General features: G+C 45.2%; 1 pseudogene; it reads left to right on the top strand.

The window, feature by feature from the left end:
- The first annotated feature begins 684 nt into the window (after positions 1-684).
- On the top strand, positions 685-21,785 carry LOC119162129 (eukaryotic translation initiation factor 4E-like; annotated as a pseudogene).

The raw sequence follows: 21,785 nt of genomic DNA, 5'->3' as shown, positions 1-21,785 counted from the left end.
CTGTCCACTTCGTCCTCCTCTTCATCGTGTGGATCACTATGCCACTCGTACGTAGCAGTGTAAATACATATAATGGTATACGTGAATGACGGAGGCGGTGACGGCAAAAACTAGCCAAGACTCTTTCTGTTATTGCTATCTATTTGTCTCTATTCTTGCTTCCGTTAGTCTGTCAGTGAACCTGTCCGTTCGTCCATCTAGTGAACAATTCATTTACCATCATCTGACATATATTCATCATATAGAACTACCATCATACAGCGGACATTTCAAGGGCTAAACGAGAGGTAGCTACCTACCAATACAACTACTACTACTGCTACTACTACATACATCGCAGACGCACTACCCGCAAGGAGCTTCGCCCCTAATACTGTCAGTTTTTCCTAAGGAGATGTTGTGGCACACATTCATCGTGAACAGCCGCTTATGTCCGTTTCGTCACTATGCCAGCCACTGCGTCGGCCGCGCATATGGACTCAGCAGTTGTTTCGAAATACTCCTTGGTGTCGCCACCACGTGCCACATAGCGGTCTCAAGACCAATGTGAGAAACTCTGATAGTAGTACTAGTAGGCAATAGTAGGCCACCGAACGTCACCACATGCGGTGCATGCCACTCTCGTGCTCATTCGCTCGTGGCACACTAGGAATAGGGCACCCTGTCGGATAATTTCCAACCACCATGGCGGCGGAGGACGACCTTTCGAAGGTATGTCAATTCTATTGTTACCACGTTTCGTGCTTGTGAATCTCGCAGACGTTACCGGAGGATACAGGTTCATATTTTCAACCATTTAGCTTTTGTTTGACATTGGCGGCTGTCGGCAGGGCTCCCAGATCCGTTGCGTCACTGCACCGGATTTCGTGGATAGGCTAAAGCACTGTGAGGTAGTGTTTCCCCGTTGATTGCGTTGCGCCATTTCGGTGATATGAGCTTTTAGTTAAGTAACATACGCTTCTGACACTCCTGTAGATCGTTGAGGCGCCCTCTTTTTTGGTGTTCAACAAACCGTAGTATACGGCCCAGCGAGTGCCCGCGCGCGGCGGCATGACCCGGGAGCGTGTCGTATCACAAGCGTCACTGAGAGCGCCTTGTGGACGCGCTTTGCCGTCACATGATGCTTCTTAGCGTGTCCAAGTCTCGCCCCACGACTGTCGCCTTCTTGAAATTATGCGTAGTTTGCATGTAGCTAGCTGAAGCCGGCACTGCCCACGGGCGTTGCCAATCATGGCTGCGCGTCAAACATAGTTTGTTGCTTTGTAGCATGTACATGAATTAAGAATCTGTGCTTCGCGGTCTCTTAGCGGGGCTGAGGAACCAACCATTAAGCGAGAGAGCGTTTTGGGTAAGGTGGCAATATTCGCAAAATGCATGTTTCATAAGAATTTGTACACAGCATGTGTGGCTGATTGTTATGGCAACTAAACATGCATCGGGAAAAGCTTTCTGGTTTCCATACTGCCTGAATATTATGTATGGGCAGAGCTTTTTGTAAAGATCTGCAGTACCCGCAACGCATAGAAACTGCCTCAGTGTTTTCCGTGATACCGTCCAGGTTTTGTCAGATGCAATCTGGCTTAGTGTGGACTTCATTCTTTTAACAAATTTTTGGGGTTAATAGTAAAGAGATTGTTTTGAATAACTGTTTTTCTTAACCGCGTTGATGCTGTTGCAATTTAATGCTGTAAGTTTTTTGTACCAGCCAATGCTACAGGCCTAGTATGCCAAGATATTATGTGCATTGGGTTGCTTCGCCAATAATCAAACTTATATTAAAACTTAAAGTCCTTCCTTGAAGCATCGATCTTTCGGACATTGTAGGGACATTAAAGCGAAACAATCTCTGCAAAATTTTGAAACATCTGAACATGTTCATATGCAAGTTCAGGCTTTTCTTCTGTTACTGTTAAAAGTCACGTTACAGTACCTTTCGTCCACTTTCTCTCTTTGTACCCTAGGAATATGTTGGCAGTGTTTTTGCATCAATGTGGCCAAATGCACCATGATGTCGTGACTCGCCATGTTTTCAACTGATTCAGAGTGCTCCGCTGAAGTGTTGGCCATTATGTGGACTCACTGAGAAACATGCCCTAGGCGTCATAGTGATGTGATAATTTCATGGTGATGTTACCACCCACATTTTTTTAAACAAAAGTTTATCGTATTGGGGTCTACGAGGGCTTCAGTAACAAATTTCTGTCTTGATCGGATATGAGGTGATACGATTGACATTGACGAACGAGAAAAAAACTAAGAACAAAATTTACCACCGGGAATCGAACGTATGACCTCTCGGCCCGCGAGGCCAAGCACTCAGTGCACCAAGAACGCACTTTCATCATTACAGCCATTATAGGCGTCTCGACGGTTGGTCAAAATGGCGGACGAGACGGTGCTGAGGTGCGCGTCTCAGGCACCCATGGAGGAAGGCAGGCAGCAAAGATCGTGAGGCCCTCTAGTTACGCTGCAGATCACACTTGGTCGCGCTGAAAATACGTATAGATGTATGAATGAGAATGTAATTAGCGCTTATGACTACGGCAGACCGAAATGTGTTGTAGACTTTTCACCCTGTGTCAGTTTCGGAGGAAAGCCGCGTGGTGCCACCTGCGTCGCTGGCACTGTGCTCTCTGTTTGAGAAGTTAGGCAGGGCGGTGGGGTGACGCTTTCCTTGAGCTGTCAGAGAAAGTAATGTGGCATTTCATTTAGTAGTGCCGATAGAGAACGTTTCGGCAAAGACTCAAATAATAAATGGCCTCAAGAGGCTGTGGTTAAAGTGATCATGACAGTCGAAAACAGTGACCTTGCTAGCATCACGAGTCATCTTTGAAAGAGTTATGTTCTGTACCTTTCGCTTTGTGTTAGCGTGCGACGGCTATCACAGTAGTATAGCTTCCACTTGCAGCAAAAGTGTTGCTACGCTGCCAACTGCTTCGAGTAACTTACAAATAAAGCTGCGGCGGAAGCTCAGAAAGCAAAGATCGTGCCTTGGGAAAGCTAGGCAGACACCAGCGGGACAGAACACATTCCGACGTCGTGCATTTGCAAATCCAGCTACGTGTTGCTGAAGCGCAGCCTAATAGTGTGCGTACATGCAGTTTAATATTTCCTTACCATTCGGAAGCTGCACACTGTGCTGTTTATTTCCCTAATACTGAATCAAAATAGGAAAAGTCCGCAAAAATGCTGGAAATTGAATCTCAGTGTACATTTAAACCGAGTAGAAGTCGTCACTTATTGAAATTTTCAGTGGGTGATCTTATTTTCTATGTTTTTGCAAGCGTGTACCAGGCCACTCTGCCCATGCGAGTTCAAAGCCGTGATGTCGTGACTCTTATTTGACAGCTGGCCAGCCACACTACTTTTAAGTGCGCACAGTCACATCGCAGTACAGTATGAATTAATGTCGTGGTCCTTCTATCAGTGACTAAATCTGTGACAAGCGATGAAGAGGAGCAGGAGGCCATATAAGGGCAGTCCAAGCCAGGCAGTCCAGGTCACCAACGTGGTCCAACGTGTAGCGGCAGCAGTAGCTAAACTAATGCTATTATGTATGATCTGAAATGCATTGTTTCATCAGCTTTGGTGAGGCAGAAAGGCTGCTAATAAACCTGAATTATGCCATCGTAGTTCGCCATTTTGTGTGCAGCTATGGAGTCTGCGTGGCGATCGCTGCGCAGTTTCTTTGTGCGAGAGGCACTGCCTGTGTGAGTTTATCAGCAGTTTTATAGCTCTGCGCATACGACAGCTACTCATACGTCCATGCTACTGGAAGTCGTTTACAGGTTCATTGAAGCAAAATTGGTTGACTTCGTCACAATGGAGTGCATGAAATATTCGAAGCGAGACTGGTTTGCCTGCATGCCATCCCATTGGCTGTTTTCTTTTTTTGCCGAATGCAACAAAGTGAAGAAACAAACTTTGTTCTCAGCTAGCCAGTGAGGTCAATTTGTAAAGGTGTGCAGGTTTCACATGATGGCTAAGCTGCACGTATGCAAACTCTCCACTGCTTGCGATATCTACAAAGCTTGTGGGACGGTGTGTCATGACTCATGACTAATGATCCTCTTATGAAACCAGTCAGCGCCACAGTAGCTATAGTCGCTTATAAGTCAACGGCATTTCCTCCTCAAAGGCTGATGCACACAAGCCTGCACCAAAGGTTGTGTTTGGCGTCTCTTTTTCCAGTTGCCACACTTTCTGATGGTTCTGTCCAGACTGCAGCCAAATTGAGCGGAGAAATTAGCCCCTGGAGTTGTGGCTTCTTCGTGAGAATATGGTGTCGTCCGCGGTGCATTTCGCGACAAAACTTATTAGAGGTTTTTAGTTGGACGTTTTTACGCTCCGCTTAGCAGCTAAGCAGAGCGGGAACGCGAGTGCGCATGCGCCCTCCGCTAAAGCCTTAAGCGGGTTACCGGAGCGGGGAATACGGTCCGCTTACGAGCAGCCTAAGCGGAGCGCGGTGCGTCGCTGCCGTTTCTGCAAGCGGAAGGGCGACAACCCGCGCGCCCTCTCTCGTGCGTGCAGCAACTTTGCTCATCTCAAGATGGCTTCCTCCGGAGACGGCACGCTTTCCGCGAGTGCTGCAGCTTCGCCGTCACCTGCCCAGTGCAAGCCGCGAAAACACAGTTTCAACGGTGAAAAATAAAAACGCCGCCACCACACACGCGGAAAATGCGCCAACAACACACAGTGAATGCTTGCAATGGATCTGGAACGGAACCTTGCTGGCTTTTAAGCGGCTACTATCAAGTCAGAGCTTGCTTCTTTGCCAAAAAATAGGCGGTTAATACATTGAAATCAGATATCTAAATACTTCATGAAAAGATCATTTATACGTTATTGTTTTGCTTTGTATACGTGAAAAATGTTTTTTTTATTTTGTTTACCGACGATGAAAACGACCAGAGGGCGCTGCAACTGCGAAAGGTCCGCTTCGCGGCCGGCAACGAATAACTAAAAGAGAAAAATCGGCCACCGCTCCGCTGCGGCTTCGCGGGTGCTCCCGGAGTGGAGAGGACCACAAAAACGTCAAACTAAAAACCTCTATTAACGGAATGAACGTACAACGCGCGTTGCAGATGTCGGGGCGCGTTCTTTTGGTGTGTGCGCTGCTGTGCAATTAAGAGGTCATGTCTCCGAGTTAGGGAATGTCTTGCTGATTTTTTGTCCAATTCGTTAAGCTCTAAACATTTGTGTCCAGTTTACCTCAGAATGTATCAGAGCCAAGCGCTGTGTTATACCATGAAAAATATTTGCAGCTCGAATGAAATATCAAGCCTGTGGTGTGGTTAAAGTCATTTTGACGCAAAAATTTTGGCCTAGCGTTTTTCTGCTACAATGAGTTGTTTGGGGCCTGGTAGTCGTAACACGACACATCGTTTGCAGCAGCATGCAAGAGATAATTATAGGCCCCTAATTATTGGTAGGTTTCGGTTTGAGAGGGCTCCAAAAACTAGAAGCCGATGGGTGCAACTATTGCCACATTGTGTGTGTAGCTCTTGACCATGTTTGGGCACAGAACTCTGACACATTTCCGCAATCTCCGCATCAAGAATTATTTCCTAATAGGAAACGGGACTGCAGTGTAACCATACACAGAACCTTCAAAGCGTGCACCACAGCCCTAAGCTCGTGACCAACCGCTAAAAAGTAGAGACTGCTGGAACAATACTGTAGCGGGAATAAACCCGGCGACAGAAAAATGGCGTCATTGACGTCATCATAACTTGTTTTATTGACTGTAGTGTGGTGACTAGAGAGAACTAAGAGGTTCCCAAAGGATTCCCTTCTAAAGTGTCAATGGCACCATGGAGTTAAGTGCTTACGCAAACTTCAAAATCAATTTAAATACCTTCAAAGCTTTATTCGCTGTTAATATTTTGCAGACGATATACGAATGCTCACTGGAATCAATCCCGCAGGCTATTTCGGCCGTGAATATTTGTGTCAGTACCTTTTGAAAAAAGGCTTTGGAACAAGTTTGTGCTCAAGAAGTGGAAATTTATCTGGAGTCCTTCATTTTGCTTACCTTCATAACCCACCGAGTAGACTTGGGACCTTGCAAGCTTTAAAGTAATATGAATATCTAGTGTTTTTTACATTAACCGTTTGATGCTTGAATCATGAAACAACAATTTTTTCCCTTTTCAACAACAAATATCACAGTTTACTTAATTCTGCAAATAATTGTCCAAAATGCAACTTATATGCATGCATCGAGGTATGTTGCAGATCTGAAACAACACGCACTTAAGCCAGTAGGTGGCTCAATATACAGATGTGTTCAAAGCCGAACTTTGAAAACAGGATTTCGATCGTCGAGTGTCACTTGCTTAAACGCAAATTTGACTAGTTTGTTTTTTCACAGTGATCTCTTGGCATTGTTTCGGCGACTATGTGGGAACTCGAGACTACTCCGCCTTAAGTAATATACTTTTTGGGAGTTGAAAATGTGCCAATTATGTGACAGCGCCAAAATATTCATCTAGCCCATCATTAGGCAGAGTCAGTTCCGTGTTAAGATCATTTTTTCTCTTTGCAAAAAGATTGCTCTGCTCAACAATAAAGCTCTGCTCAACCAATGACAGTTTCACAAAAAAGTTTTGAAATATTCCCTGAGACTTACGATAGCGTCATTAAGAAAGAGTGGCTTTTCAGGGTGGGATTCCTTGCTGTTGTTGACAGTTTTTTTTTTCATCCCACTGCATGTGCTAGAGAGGCACTCAGCTCACGTACCGCATCTTTCTTCTCATCCTCACTGCTTGCTGAGTTCAAACGTGTGCTTGTGCATGAGGATCAGCATCGATATACAGAAAACTATTGTTACTATTATCTTCAAGTGTCAAGCACGTCTGTAGCGCTATTTTTGCATGAATTGAGTGGACGTCGGTCTGCTAATATAGGCAAAATATGAACATATCATACCGACATTCACCACTTACTGCCTCAATTGTCAAATGTCGCGAATTTATGACATACCACAAAAGCGATCATTGTGAAATAAATGTTTTTCAGAAAGAGACATGTGTGCAGCTTCTTAGATGTGTGCACACCAAAAAAAATTATAAAACAAACCCCTTTGGTCACTCAAGTGAGAGCTTTGTCATGTGGTTCTGCTCTCCGTGGTGAGCTTGAGAACATTTGGTTTTAGCCCAGAATGCCTTGCATAAGGTGGCGTAGATGTCTTGTGCTGAAAGGTACGTATTTTACGAGTACGTGACAACCGGCATCGAAGGCAGAATCCGTTTTGTGGCTTGCTTGGTCGGAATGTTTTGTTATGTATTGAAAACATGACATGTGGCAATATATGGTTAAACTGGCACTGAAGAGAAAGCTAATGACAGTTGTATTTTTGTAAATTATCTTTCCAATTTACGGAAAAAAACAATCATTCTTCGGGAATTGAAATACTGGACACCTTGTGGTTAACCCGATTTTTTCAGCAGACTTATTCCAGCAAGCCTCGACCTGCTAAAAAGGCCCTTCATCCACATCCCCTACTTCATTCGATTAAGCACCCGCTTCGACATCGATGGAGCATGTGGTACTACAAGAACGACAAAAAACGCAGCTGAGCAGATAACGAAATTGAAGTCGCCTCCTTTGACACTGTGGAGGACTTCTGTGCCCTCTTTAACCACTTGGAGGTTGCAAGTAAACTTCGTCTTGGATGTGACTATTCACTTTTCAAGGTAAATGCACCAGTGGCTTGTGTTGCATTATAGTTTCCTTGTCTTGTGGTATATTCTGGACATCGCGGCAAATAAAAAGTTGTTTGCCATATTGTGTGTCTTTTGAGGGTAGGTAGGGGGTAGCAACATAGCATATGGGGCCATGCTTGAGGATGCTTGAGCAGCATAGTGATATTTAAATAACTTTGTGCAAACCTATGTGCACGTGTTGAGAAAGCGTATTTGGCTGACCCACAAGAGGGAAATCCCTGTCACTCATGGGAATGCGTCAGTTTCTGACTTTTGTAGTTACATGAACCCTTGCGTGTCACATAATAAATTATAGTGTCGGCTTGAAAATCTGAGTGTAGGCAGTGATAATTGCCCATTGCTGAAGGTTATACATGTGAATAACATCTGAAGGTGGCCTTTTCAGCCAGTTTCTAGCCGCTTTGGCTTTGCTTTTCTTGTTAAATCGGACAGGGGTGCATCCGGTGTCGCTGGTTTCTCATATGGTGGTCATGTTACGCGTGCATTGGTGTGCAACTGCACCTTAAGAAACGCGCGCCTTCTTGAAACTGCACCTGCAGCGAGTGATGAGCAAACAAGCTTTGTCTTTGAAGACAGTGCCTCAGTTTCAAGCTCTCACAGTGACATTGTTTTGTTTCAGCTTAAGACATCGCAGCCGTTCAGGGGTTCGTTTGTTTATGGTCTCAAATGGTCTCCTCCGCTGCACGTGCTTAGTTTCGGACCTTTGTGCACAATCCTAGAGCTTGTGTGGTTAGGTGCGAGGTCCACAAACCACTGGGGCGTGCGATGTGCTAGAAACTGGCTGCAAAGCTCTTGCCGCCCAGAAGGCCCAACTAGAGAGCATTTTGGTTCCTAAGGGCTGCGTGAGAGGGTTCACGACCGGGTATGAAAGTTCAACCTTGAATTTCTCCGCTTATAGTGAACTTACGATAACAAAACATATGGAATTAGAATACGTCAATGTGAACCAGATTATTCTTTCTTAGTGTCCCTTTAACCCTCGCCGCACACTGGAGCAAGCAAACATTGATAAAGAAATTTCTATGATTTTAAAGTGATAGTCTCTGAGCATCAGCAAGCTAGCCCCCTTGCAATGGACATTATCCGAATGAGTCAACATTAATCTACTGTGTTTGCTAATGTGCATCCCACATACAGCCTAAATTTGAAGTTACTGTCGGGGTAACTGGTTGTTAACTCATTAATTGCGTGTACCATCAGTATATAATAATTCTGCTGTTTTAAAATGTGAATTACTGCCTTCCCGTGACCTCGCGCTGTTAATACATGTCACTGAGAAACTGATTCTTTGATGTCAAATTCAAATTTTTTTTAAGGTAGCAGTGTTAAACGCTATGCAGTTTATTTTGAGGCACCATAATACCCAACCAAAACTCCTGGGAAATTTCGGTTACCTGCGATGCTGAAGTATTCCTCGAGTGATTCATCATGATCTCAGAAGGCTCAGTGGAGGGATTTGTGTTGTAACTCGTTCGATCGCATGCCCGTGGGTGCAACCACTGCGCCAATTCTGCTTGTTTGATACAATTCCCCACTGTTGAAGACAGCTGCCCCAAACCGATGAGATTTGCCCAAATTACGCCGCACTGAGCGAAAGTGTCCGACCAGCCTTAAAATTATCTCCGGTGCGCTAATCTTTGCGAGGAATGGAGGCCACATTGGCCCCTGTATTTTACGTCGTCAATCAAACCAAGCGCGCAGACCCTAAGCCTAAGCCACGATGCAAGGCCCCACCGCGGTGGTCTAGTTGCTAAGGTGTTCGGCTGCTGAGCAGCAGGTCGCAGGATCGCATCCCATCTGCAGCGGCTGAATTTTCGGTGGAAACGAAACCGCTGTAGGCCCGTGTGCTAGGAACGTGTACCATGTTTGGAACGTATGCCCTGTATGGCGTGCTAGGAACGTATGCCGTGTTTTCGCGCGCGAACAAGGCCGAAAAGCTGTGAATGCCGTCATTGCCAGCCACCATGTTGGTTCCCTTAGCAATGGCTATTAAGAAATTTTTCAGCCTTGAAGTTGGGTCGTCTCGGCGATCTGGCGCCATCGCCGGGCTATGCGCGTGCGCATTGTTAGTTTATCTGGTTGAACGTTTCTTGTAAACGAGCCAAAAAGTTGTGCCCTAAACAAAGAAAGAAAACAAAAAAGGTTGAGGTGGAATTCAAGGGTGGAGGGGAAGGTTGGGCGGTGTAGCGGTTCGACAATTGGCTGGCCTTGCTCAAAATCATGCAGAACGCTGCTTTGCGAGCTTCGCCGTTGTACACTTCTGCTTCGCAGAAAAGTGTATTTTGACTTGGAAGGGGCTAATAGCGCCAGTCACGGTACACAGCGCATTCTGTTCAATTACTGATGCGCTCATGCACCACATAATTGAGTGCTCGCATGCTCACTGACGTCTAAAAAGTTACTGGCAATCATTTGGGGCAGTGAAGCGAATGACGTATTGGCTGCCCTAAAAAAGAAAAACAGACACACCTGTTCGGCAGTTTTTTTTTCTTTTGCCGCCACCCCTGCTCCATGGATTTACTAATCTCCCGAAGGTCAAGGTCCCTTGCTTGACAGAGCCACACGCGAGTTTGCAGAGTAGTGAAATGGCTCGACAGACACGGGGAATGCTGATGCGGACTTCATTGTTTGCTTTCAGAATACTACTTTCATTGAAATAGCAGCGCCCACGTTCATGTTGCATGATATAGGTGGTTTAATGTTTTGCACATGTATTTATTGTTTAAAATGTAAGCCTTCTTTTTCGTTATGCTACAAATGGTCTCTTTTATGATTAAACATTTGTTTTTTCTGTAACCTGCTTCAAATTCAAATTTCAGTGCTCCAAAGTAATATTTTGCTGTTCCAAAAATTGCTCCAAGTTCAATTTTCGCTGCTGCACCCTCCCCCCCTCCCCTTACTGCCAAAGCATATGTGAATAGTTGCTGAGACAGGTGGACGTTCACCTTATATGAGCGGCTGGCTAGTTACGTTTTACAGACTGATATTTCTATTACAGTATGGTATCAAGCCCATGTGGAAAGACAGCCGGAACAAAAACGGAGGCCCCTTGCTTGAACAAAAGCAAGAGGACTATGGACACTGTCAACTACTGGCTCGAAATAGTAAGTTATCTCTTCACAAAATGTAGAAAGAGGTTTGATATTTCAAGTATACTCGATTTTACCTCACAGGGTATGAATATAATACAGTCTAGCCAGCATATATTAAACTCTGTAAAAACTGGAATTCGATAAATAGTATAATTCAGTATAAAACATTTGAAAAAGTTACTGTGTTTTCAGTGTAAATTTAATTGTGCATGTTGGCTTTATGGCACTGCTTTAGAATTACGGTATTTACTGGTATAATTTGTGCACACTTTTCGTAGTTTTGAAGCGCTGAAAAGGTTGCCAAATATCACAGATTTCACAAAACCAATTAAAAAATGTGCAATTGTATATTCAGTCGCTGACCCATTTTCCGGAGTCGGCCAAGACAGTGAAATAGTCTAAGAAATCTAACAGTCCGAAAAAACGGTTAAGCCCTAAAAAAATCACAAAAAATGCAATGCTTCATGCTGTACTTCGGGACGAGCAATTTTGGTTATATTTGGGCTATGGTAATTTTGTTAGATAGCGCGTTAGCAATCGCTGCCGCTGAGCGTTGTGGGCGGCAAAGTTAGTGGCTTCATGGAACAAAGCAAACACAACTTGATGCCGGTCGCAAAAAGATGCATGCAACGTCTCGCCTGTTTGGTGTCATTTACCAAGACGGTCATGGATTCGTTTCCCTGAACAGACACTGTAAATTACGCTAGCCTTCAGCGACCATCAAAATAGCACTCTTGGGACGTAATTAAACCCGCGTGTTCCAGGACAGCTATTCTCAGCGTGTCCTACAATTTGCGGACATGTCCGATTCACCCTTTCCTGAATGGCTGGAGCTGGTGAATCTTACCCATCTTTTTTGCGCAGCGTCATTTTGACGCTACGCAGTTTTCACAACACTTGACACAAATGATATTGGTGGAATGCGTTTCACAACAACCAATGCTGCCCCCAGAGATCATCTCTAGGACACGCACCTCTGAGTCCCTGCATGGACTCTAATAGAGTTAGCCCTTGAATTACGTTTAACAAGGCCTCCTGCCTGACGCCCCTGAAATGTCTGTACATAGTCCCTGCATCGCTCATCAAAGATCTCGACAGGTTCACAAGGGCGTTCAGAGTTGATCAAGTTTAAGGGTCCTGTTACTTTACATTTTATCCACTTGGTTTTTTTTTTACGCTGAGAACGGGCTGACGGGTTCAGTGCGCCGATGTGGTCAAGCAGGTCATGACGTCAGGACTCACTGTTTTTTATTTGTTTTTGCGTAATTGAACGCGCTTCGCTGAATTGGACACCGCTAGAATAGCTCCCCAGATCAGTAGCCAAGCACTGTGCCTCCACCTCCCCAGAATGTTACTAAGCTATCGCGAACAGCAGCAAGCATATAACGCGCATAGCGGCTCAAAAACACTTGGCGCACTACTGACACGACTAACACAACGTGCGCAGTGACGGCCGGAAAAGAAACTCCCAAAAAATAAAAGCTACCGTTGTAGTATTGGTGATAAGGTTGGCTGTAAAAGAAACTCTGCACATTTCCTAGCCATGGAAGATAAGACATGACATCCAAATTCGAAAGATTCTGCGCACAAAGAAGATCAGGCATGGCCTCTGTAATCAGAAGCTAGTAAGCGCTTCCAATTTTGTAGGCCGCACAACTAGCTACTGTAAGCCAAACTCAACCAAGCCAACAAAAGATCCAGCAAGGCGCTTTCCGAAATTGAGAGGCATAGCTCAGAAGAAATGGTTTAGTCTAGAAATTCAATCTTTGAAACATTATTTCGTTCAAAAAATAAGTCGCTAAAGTGCATTACTGCACGGGAACGTTGAAAGTGTATATGTGAAATCCAAAACACCCAACAAGTTCAAATTTTTGTAGTCCAAAAATCTGTCAGCGACTGTGGTACCAACACAGGCCGTATATAAATAAAAAACTTAAAAAATGGAGCACAAATAAAGTACTAATCCAGAGGTAAACCAGCAAAATTTTGTCACAGGCGACCTAGTCAGAATCTTTGATTGAGATGTCCGATAGGGAATCATCGCAGCCGCTGTGTCACCATTCTCCCTAAGCTCGTCATTCTCAGTGCCATTAGGTACGTTTGAACACCCCGTTTTATTGAAGCTTCTATTGACAATGCTGGGAAAAACCGTGTCTCACAACACAGTGATATCGGAGAACCTAACTTTTCGCCCGTAGTTCAAGAGGTCTTCTTAAATGGCAGAAAACTGGTGTACGGTCAACTACCAATATTGCGAAGTTCACTGGAACCACAAAAAGCTTCAAAATATTGAAACTTCAAATTAGGCAAACTGCGAAAAAACTGTACTTTTATTGCTTCAAAACTGAAAGTTCTGAAAGAAAATAGTCTGCCATATTCGCTTGCCGGAGCTTGCTGTCGCTAGCAAGCTTTCCAAGCACATAGGGCAACAGCTGCGCCAACTGCACTAATTTGATACAATTTCCATTTGTTGCGCCCAGCTAAAAGCGTAAAATTTGCTGAAACTGCGCCACACTACGCCACACTGCGCCAAAATGTCCAGCCAGCCTCAAAATGCTTTCAGGAGTGCCGATTTCGGTTCGAAATGCAGGTCACCTTAGCCATTTGCAGTATGCTTCATAAGTGTAAGTGCACAGACCCCAACAATAATGCCGAGAATATACTGTAAATATTCGAGGCACCCACCCTACGCTTATGAGATCCTATCGACCATATAAAGTAACGACGCTCTGCGCCGATTGGTTCACTGAATGCAGTGGATACCTATCGGCGAGACGACAGAACTCAAGTGAAATACTGGTTGCTTTAGCCCCCAACGTCACTATCAACGCTCTGCGGGAAATTTAAATTTTCTAGCCTTAACTTACAGCTATCAATCAATCAATCAATCAATCAAATCAATCAATTAATCAGTTTTATTTTCACACTCGAAAGAGAGGGGACAACACTAAGAGCTACTGCTACTGCAGCTTGACAGAGGCCCTGCCTCGTTTTATAAATGACAGCAGCACATTGCCGAGAAAGAATAAGTGCAACACACTAAAAACATTGTATTGTGCGATACAAAAACAGTTGCAATAACAAAACAAAAAGTGTATGCATCAATACATATTTTAAATTCACACAAAAATATGTGTCTATGAACGAAAATGCGGATTTCATGGATTTGCGTTTTTATACTCAATACACAAGTATATATCAACAGGTCTACATACGCACGTGTATACGCTCTTTCGTAACGTGTTCAACGCAATTTCAAGACGAGGATAAGAAAAGAAAGATAGACATCATGTGCAACGTGAGTAATCTCTGTGGCACGGCGGACAAAATAGTCTTATTTTTGACTAGAGTTGCAGAGTTATAATTCAACTCAGCCAGCAAAAGTTTCATGGAATGAATGGACTTTAAGGTCGACCATTGGGTTAAAATTAAGCTATAATTGTATAAAAACTCAGGTGGAATTTCAAACATTATGCACAGATCTTTCGTAGTTAAGTGAGTATAAAACATTGGCAATGGAGTGCACAGCTCTTTTTTTGAGCAAGTGCTATTTGGTTAGACTTTTCTTGGTAGTCATGCATCAAACAAGGTTGGAATATTGCATAATCGAAAACACTAGGGCATTGCAAAGCAAAACATTATAGTTAACAGGAAGAAGACATTTTAAGCGAGCTATAGTTGTTACAGCAGAAGAGAGCATTTTACTAAGGTGTTTGACGTTGTTACGAAACGACTGGCTCCCAAACCATGTAAGGAAACGCGACTTCATTCTGCGGTCATGGCGAACTATCTCTTTTGTCATCCCTCGCAAGCTGTGTGTCCTCGGCTTTCTCTTCTTCCCTCCCGGTGTCGCGCATTCTGGTTGCTCCGTTCCGGTTCATTTTGCCAACATTATCCGGGGCGGGCAAATGTGAAACGGAGGCTTCGAGCAAGCAAATCTTTGGCACGAAGTGATTCACAACAAAACCATTGGCGAGACGGATGGAGCAAGCGCGTACAATATTATCTCTCCTTGGCACTCGCTCAAGCACTCTGCCCATTTTCCATGACGTTGCTGGTGCCGTGTCTTCTGGCAAGAGCACTACATCACCAACCTGGAGCTTTGTTGTTTGGCATGTCGAGCGATTGTGTACCAACCACAGTAATAGCAGGTACGCTCGTTTCCATCTCTTCCCAAGTTCCACCGTTAGACGCTGATGATGATGAGACTTTCGTTGCAGATCAACGGATACGTGAGGCTCTGACGGGCACTGTTGTCTGTTGTGGCATTCAGGTGCTGCGTTTACCGAGCAAGAAATGCGATGGAGTTAAGGGCTGTAGCTCGTTGGGTTCACTTCGAAGACAGTTGAGGGGTCTGCTGTTAATCGCAGCATCAACCTCACACAGCACCATTGTGAGGCCTTTCACGTTAAGACTACCGCGTCGAAGTCACTTCTTGAGCGCAGTTTTTGTGGTACGAATGAGGTGTTCCACCATCCATCTTTCCGTAGAGCGCTTCTGCGATAAACTTCTATTGTATTCTGATCTCTGCGGCGTACTTGCGAAGAGCAGTTAGCGCAGATGCAAACCATCTAGTCCAACTCCAAAATGTCCGGGCGTTGTCAGAGTAGACAATTGAGGGTACACCATGGCGTGCGACGAAACGACTCAATGTGAGGAAAGTTGTGGCGGTGGTCATGGCTAATGTTTCGTCAAGGTGAAGGGCGCGTGTGACGGCGCACGCAAACAAAAGTATGTAAGTCCTTCTTGGACCGCTCTTACTCCCCGTATAGCGGCCCGCAAGAATCAATCTAAACGACGTGAAGGGGCTGGTTTCCGTAATTCTTTCGCGAGGAAGTTGGTCTAAGGGTGCTATCTCCACTGTAGTTTTCCAGCATTTGCACATTCTACATGAAAAAGTGATCCTATTCAGAGTTTGACGCCTTTTCAACAACTAAGAACACTCTCTAAGCTCAGTGAGTATTGCTTCTGAACCAAGATGGATCGTACGCATATGTGCTGCCGAAACAAGCAAGCTGGTGAGCTTATGCTCAGTTGATAGGGAGATGGGGTGACGAGTGTCCTGTTCAGCGCGCAGCGCATGCAGTCACCCACTGGCGCAAAGTAGGCCGTCCTTATCTATAAATGGGCACAAACGAAGTACCGGGGATGTTGATGGTAATGGCAGACCTCTCTGCAGCGCTTGGACCTCGATTGGGAACGAGTTTTTCGGCATTATATGAGACCAATAATGCTCAGCTTGAAAGAATTCTTCTGCTGTCAGAGGACCAAACGCTGATGGGAAGCATCTGGCATGGTGGCTGAAACGCTGGATCTATGCAGTTACTCTTAGCAGTCTTGCAAAAGAGCTGTAAGTTTCCAGGAGCATGACATCGTGGCGAACAATATCGGCGAATGAACAAACAGATGCAATTTCTGCGGAAAATCCTCGATCATTCTTCGGTTGCTGCGGTTTGGTGAACAGTATATTGTTGTTTGATTCGCTGACTTCTAAACCTTCGTAAGACCTTGTTTAGTCACACAGCAAGCTTGGGCCATGCCGCCACTTAGGCGATTTTGTAAGATCCGAAAGTAATAGTCCTCTAGTGATGACATCGGCGGGATTTTCTTTGCTCCTATTCAGTGAAACCTTTGGGAAGGTCTGGTATGTTGCTGGATTTCTGTGACATGTTGTGCTACAAATGATTTCAACTTGGTCACTGAACTTTTTATCCAGTTTAGTGCCACAAGCGAGTCCGTGAAAAAGGCAACAGTGGCTTGTTAGAAAAAGAGGGACCTTTCGCACGTAGCGTATTAGCCGCACCGCGATGGTGTATGCAAGAAGCTCCAGGCGTGCAAGCGATACCATTTTCAAAGAAGCAAGTGGGGCGTTGGTGATCCAGAGTCGCGTGAGGCACGTTTCGGGCTGCGAGTTCACTCGTACGTAAATGCAAGCACTGTATGCTCTAGGACTGGCTTCTGCCAAGATGTGCAGCTAAAAAAAGGCCTCATTTTTGTCTTGTAGGAATATATATCGTGGAATCGTGACAGACTAGTCGCAATGCTTCCAACACCAACATTTACATTTGGCCTGTTCACCTTTAGGCATACTGGCATTCCATGCAAGATTTTCTTCCATAGATTCTGGAATACCATTTTAGTCATTAAGGCGAATGGAGTGAGGTAACCCAGGGGGTCGTATACTCAAGCCAAATTTTGCAGTCCTGTACGTTTGGTAGCCGGCTTTCTGGCGGCAAACATAGCTGCGTGTCAGTGCCCAGGATAAGGTGATCGCCTGAACGTTCCCAGGGAACACCTAAAACCTTCATCATTAGATTGTCTCCAGCTTCATTTTCGATAGTGCAGATGTCACGCAAGAATCTTTTTTTCAACTCCTCGCAATTTGAGGCCCACTAGCTAATTTCCTTGCTTGCGGCATAGAATATTTGTTTCGCTTGTTTATATACGTTCATTGCCACCTTCATGCAGGGTAGCCCGATGACAAGATCATCGACGTAGAACGCGTGCTCCAATAAGGCTACGGTTTCTGGATGGTTCTGCTGACAAAATATCAGGTGATGACAAATTGTAGCCGCCAAAAGAAATGGGCATGATGCAGCTCCAATTGGTACTCTGGTCATCCTCCAAGTTGTAATTGGTGGCATGGGCTCTTCCTTAGTTGGCCGTCGTTTCAGTCTCAAAAACATCAGAAGGCCGCAATTTTTTAGTCGAATCAACAGCTGCAGGTATGCATTCTCTGTGTCGGCTGCAAGAACGACAGGGTGGCATTGAAAGGTCAGCCGTAGCTGGACAATGTCCACGGTGAGTTCTGGCAGGGACGACCAGCTTCATGTGATGACACATCAAACACCACTCGACGCTTCGTTCTGATGGCCTCTCGACAAGCTACTGCGTGATGAGGCATATAGTGTAATTATCTCCGACTGGCTACTGTTCCTTCACCTTCTTCGCATGCTCATCATTGAAATATGCGGAAATAGCCAGGTCGTATTTCTCTAGTAACGTTGGCTGCTCCGGAATCAGTTGATTTGACATTGTTGTCGTTGTTCTGCCAGTCGGCGATTACTGTTTCCGGCTGGTAGTCCTGGCCTGGCTTTTCTACCTTGAGCGGCACCTGATAACGTTTACCTTGTTTCGTTATATAGTGCTCAAATGCGGAGAGGTGCACGTCGATCTCCAACGGTTGTGAATAGCTTCCATCTATTCCGATGGCGTCAAGACACCACATCGACAATACGTCTACGTCTGGTCGAGAAGAATTGCGGCTCGATAGGAACAGTGCGCTAGATGGGTGCTGGATGTCCAGTGATAAAGGTCCTTGTACCATCCATTCGAACGTTGTTGCAATCGCTGTTAGCGTCTTGTGGATGCGATTAATCCTGCCGGGGGTCGCCTTCTAATAGGCGTAAGATCCTATCAGCATGGTTATGTCGCCGTCTTGCCACGTATTCGATTGACATGCGTCAGCCACATGCTACTCTTTTTTGAGTTGCGTCGTCAAGATATGGTGCTCTAGCGGTGGAGTCGTTATGGAGCAGATCTCTGGAATCGTCAAGGGTTCTAACTCCTCTTCAGCATTGCTAAATCGACTGCCCAGTCGCACGGAGACCTGGTCGGTGCAGAGTCGCTTCTGAACCTTGGAGCTTACAAACGTCATTATTGAAAGTTTCTTCCATCTAATTACGGAACACTGAAAGATTCTGGCCGCATAGGCGCGAATATAGCTGCGCTGGCTTCCACTGTCCAAGAGAACTCGAACAAGGAGGCGTCGATTTCCGGACCTTGCCCATATGCGCCCCCTCTGTAGTAGTACAGCCATGCATCCGACGTGCGTGCTTTGGGTGGTTGTAATGGTTTGAAGCCTCAGTAAAAGTGGTCTTCCCAATGCAACGGATACCACAGCAGGCACTGGGTCCTGGACAATAGGTCTGGGCAGGTCACACAGAATGGTCAGGTGGCGGTGACGGCAAGAACCACACGTGAGGATGATGGCCTCTTTGCATGCCCTTGCGATGTGGTAGCGAGTACCGCAGCGAAAACAGCAGTTGTTATTCCGTAGCCTTACTCGCTTTTCGTCCGCTGACAGATTCGCAGTACAGGACATAACGCTGTGCTGTTGACTGTTGCAAAGTGGGCAGACTTGATTGATCGATGCAGTGGAACATGTGAGAGCTGCAGCCGACCGAATGAATTCCGCGCTGTCTTGGCTTTCTTTCGCCATGCTGTCTTAACCTTCGTAGGAGCGGCGACCTGTTTGCAGGCGACCTTCCTCCCACACTTCTGCTTGGATGCGAAGAAATATCAACAGGTTCTTCGCTTGTCGCAGCCTGTGTTCGGAAGTCTCCGTCCTACTATTGGCGCGGTCATCCTTTTTCATCCTTTGTCGGTACTTGATAGCCAGATTGTCTGGTAAGCAGCGCATCATGACCCGATTCTGTACCACGATGTATTGATCCGGGGACACGCCAAGGCCTTCTAAAGCACTCACTCGGAACAGCCCATTGTCGTGAAGTGTGCGAAGTTCAGCAACTTCTGATGAGCTCTTCACAGGAGTCAATGCCAAAAGATGATCCACGTGCTCATTGATGAGGAGATCTCACCTTCCGAACCGATCCGTGAGCGTTTTAATAGCGATGTCATAATTCTGCTCGGCTAACCAGACTCTTTTTGAGCTAAAAGAGCAGTCTCAGTGGAACGGTACTTCCTGAAGCCATGTTGATGATCAACTAGTAAATTATTTTTGCCTAGGTATGGCATTATTTTAGCATAAATAGTCTTCTCAATGCCTTTTGAGAAGAGTATCAGTAAAATTGAAATTGGGAGATATTTACCTAAAACATTCCTATCGCCTTCTTTAAAGACCGGAAATTGTTCGTACCGTGGCGATGCAAGCGTACACAGTCACGGTGAAAGAGATGGAGAGACAGCGGGTGGCAAACTCCCGAGCACTTTCGACGACCCGTCCACAGGTTTAGGTTGTTCGGGGGGTGCGGTATTCTAGGGATCGTAGTCCAGGGGAAGTCCTCGGAAGAAGGTACTTCGCACTCACTCCCGTTTTATGTACGACAACACACGCCTGCTTGGTGAGGCGCGCCCGTCAGATGTTCAGTCTCCTCATGCGTGCATCGGTGGCTGGCTTGGGAAGGTTTGGGAGCGCAAAACATGCAAGTAATTTTTTTAGGAAAGCTGGCTTAATCTTAAGAGTGAGGAAACTATGCGAAGAAGTAAGGCATGCAAGAAAAGTGGCTTACGGAAATACATAGTTTCTTTTTTATTTCTTGTTCTGAGTTTATTTTTTCGTGTTTTGAGATGAAAAGGCTGTAGGCCCGTGTGCTCCGATTTGGGTGCACGTTAGAAAACCGTAGGAGTTCGAAATTTCTAGAGCCCTCCACTACTGCGTCTCTCATAATCATATGGTCGTTTTAGGATGTTAAACTTCACATGTTCATCAATCAATCAATACATCAATCAATCAATATATAACTCAATCAATTCTGTAGAATACCAGTATTCAACCATTCTAATAACAGAAGAGAACACAATATTGTCAAAAACTAGCAGTTGTTCCCTGTACAAATAGAACTGATGAGCAAAGCTCCGTAAAAGTGGCACACAAACGACCATCTGCGTCATCTCGCTGCTGGCTTTCATGAAAGTAGTACGGCGGGGAATCAGGCAGGAAGAGCTTCTAGTGTGCTCTATGGCAGGAACGACTGAGGAATGAGTGTGCGCGGCGAGCCAGCACAGGTGTCGGACAACCACTGAGTGTAGTAAAACCCCGAAAATGCCAAGGTGGTAAAGATGACAGGGCAAAACAATAGTTTCGCGTGTTCGCCGGTTTGAGGAGAAAGGGCAGAGATGAAGAAAGAGGGAGAGCACTGCGAGCGGTGATGTGGCGAGGAGCTGCGACGGTGTGGTGCGGGCCTTTCATGACTATGCCTTAATGGCTATGAGCACGACGTCTGCACTTACGTACACGGTATGCAACCTTATGACATCGGTATTTTGCAAGGCATTTTCCATATGTCCCTTGTGTCCAAGCAGCGATGAGGTCACCCTAGCAGTATGCTGAAGAACTGAAGCAAATGTGTGGCCAAAACCACATCCCTCCAGGGCCAAGGTGCCATTACATAGTGAAGAAAACCAATTCACAAAGTTGGTGGTACATAAGGCTGCCCATAGCCAAGTTCACGTCTTTCCGCATAAAAGTTGGATAGGATTTGCACAGGAGAAAGATGGGAGATTATATTTTGAAGTGGGGCTTGTGCATTGTACGCAGCGCTGTCAAAAAATGATCGTCGTGGCTCTCTGCCCAAATCAACGAGCTTGTTGGGAGATGTGTTATTTGAAGAATTTAGGTTCCATCCTCGATGGCAAATTATGTTTTCGCCCACTTTATTTTATTATCTTTTACAACATAATTATTGGAACTAACATTCCCTATACTTCATTTGGCCTTATTGTCTAAGTTCCCTTTATTTATTGTACAACAAAAAACGAGCTCTAATTATTCTAGGGTAGTCTTATGCAGTTTGGGACTTGAAAGTTTCATATAGCAAATCCGTGCATAATTTTTCATGATTATTAGTTTGAATATAGAGGCCACTAGTTAGGTATTCAATTCTTATTAGAAAAATGTGGATTTGAACACCTCTAGTACTTACTTTCTATTCCTGAAGCCTGCAGCCATATCATGACGCAATGAGTTTTTTAGTTTTGTAGCATGGTTCATGAAACCCTGTAAATTTTATGGCATCTGTCAAGCTGGTCAAGTTGTTACTTTCTATCTATTATTATGTTGCAATGCTTGGGCTCTATATATTTTGACAGTTGCTGTGCCTGATAGGAGAGGGCTTTGAGGAAGAGATCAGCGACGATGTAAATGGCGCAGTGGTGCAGGTGCGTCCCAAGTTCGACAAGCTTGCTGTCTGGACTGCTGATGTAGACTGAGCTGGCAAAAACATTA

The sequence above is a fragment of the Rhipicephalus microplus genome, chromosome X, assembly GCF_043290135.1.
Source record: "Rhipicephalus microplus isolate Deutch F79 chromosome X, USDA_Rmic, whole genome shotgun sequence".
NCBI lineage: Eukaryota > Metazoa > Arthropoda > Arachnida > Ixodida > Ixodidae > Rhipicephalus > Rhipicephalus microplus.
The sequence above is the reverse complement of the archived record's forward strand: the minus strand, read 5'-3'. Positions and strand labels throughout refer to the sequence as shown.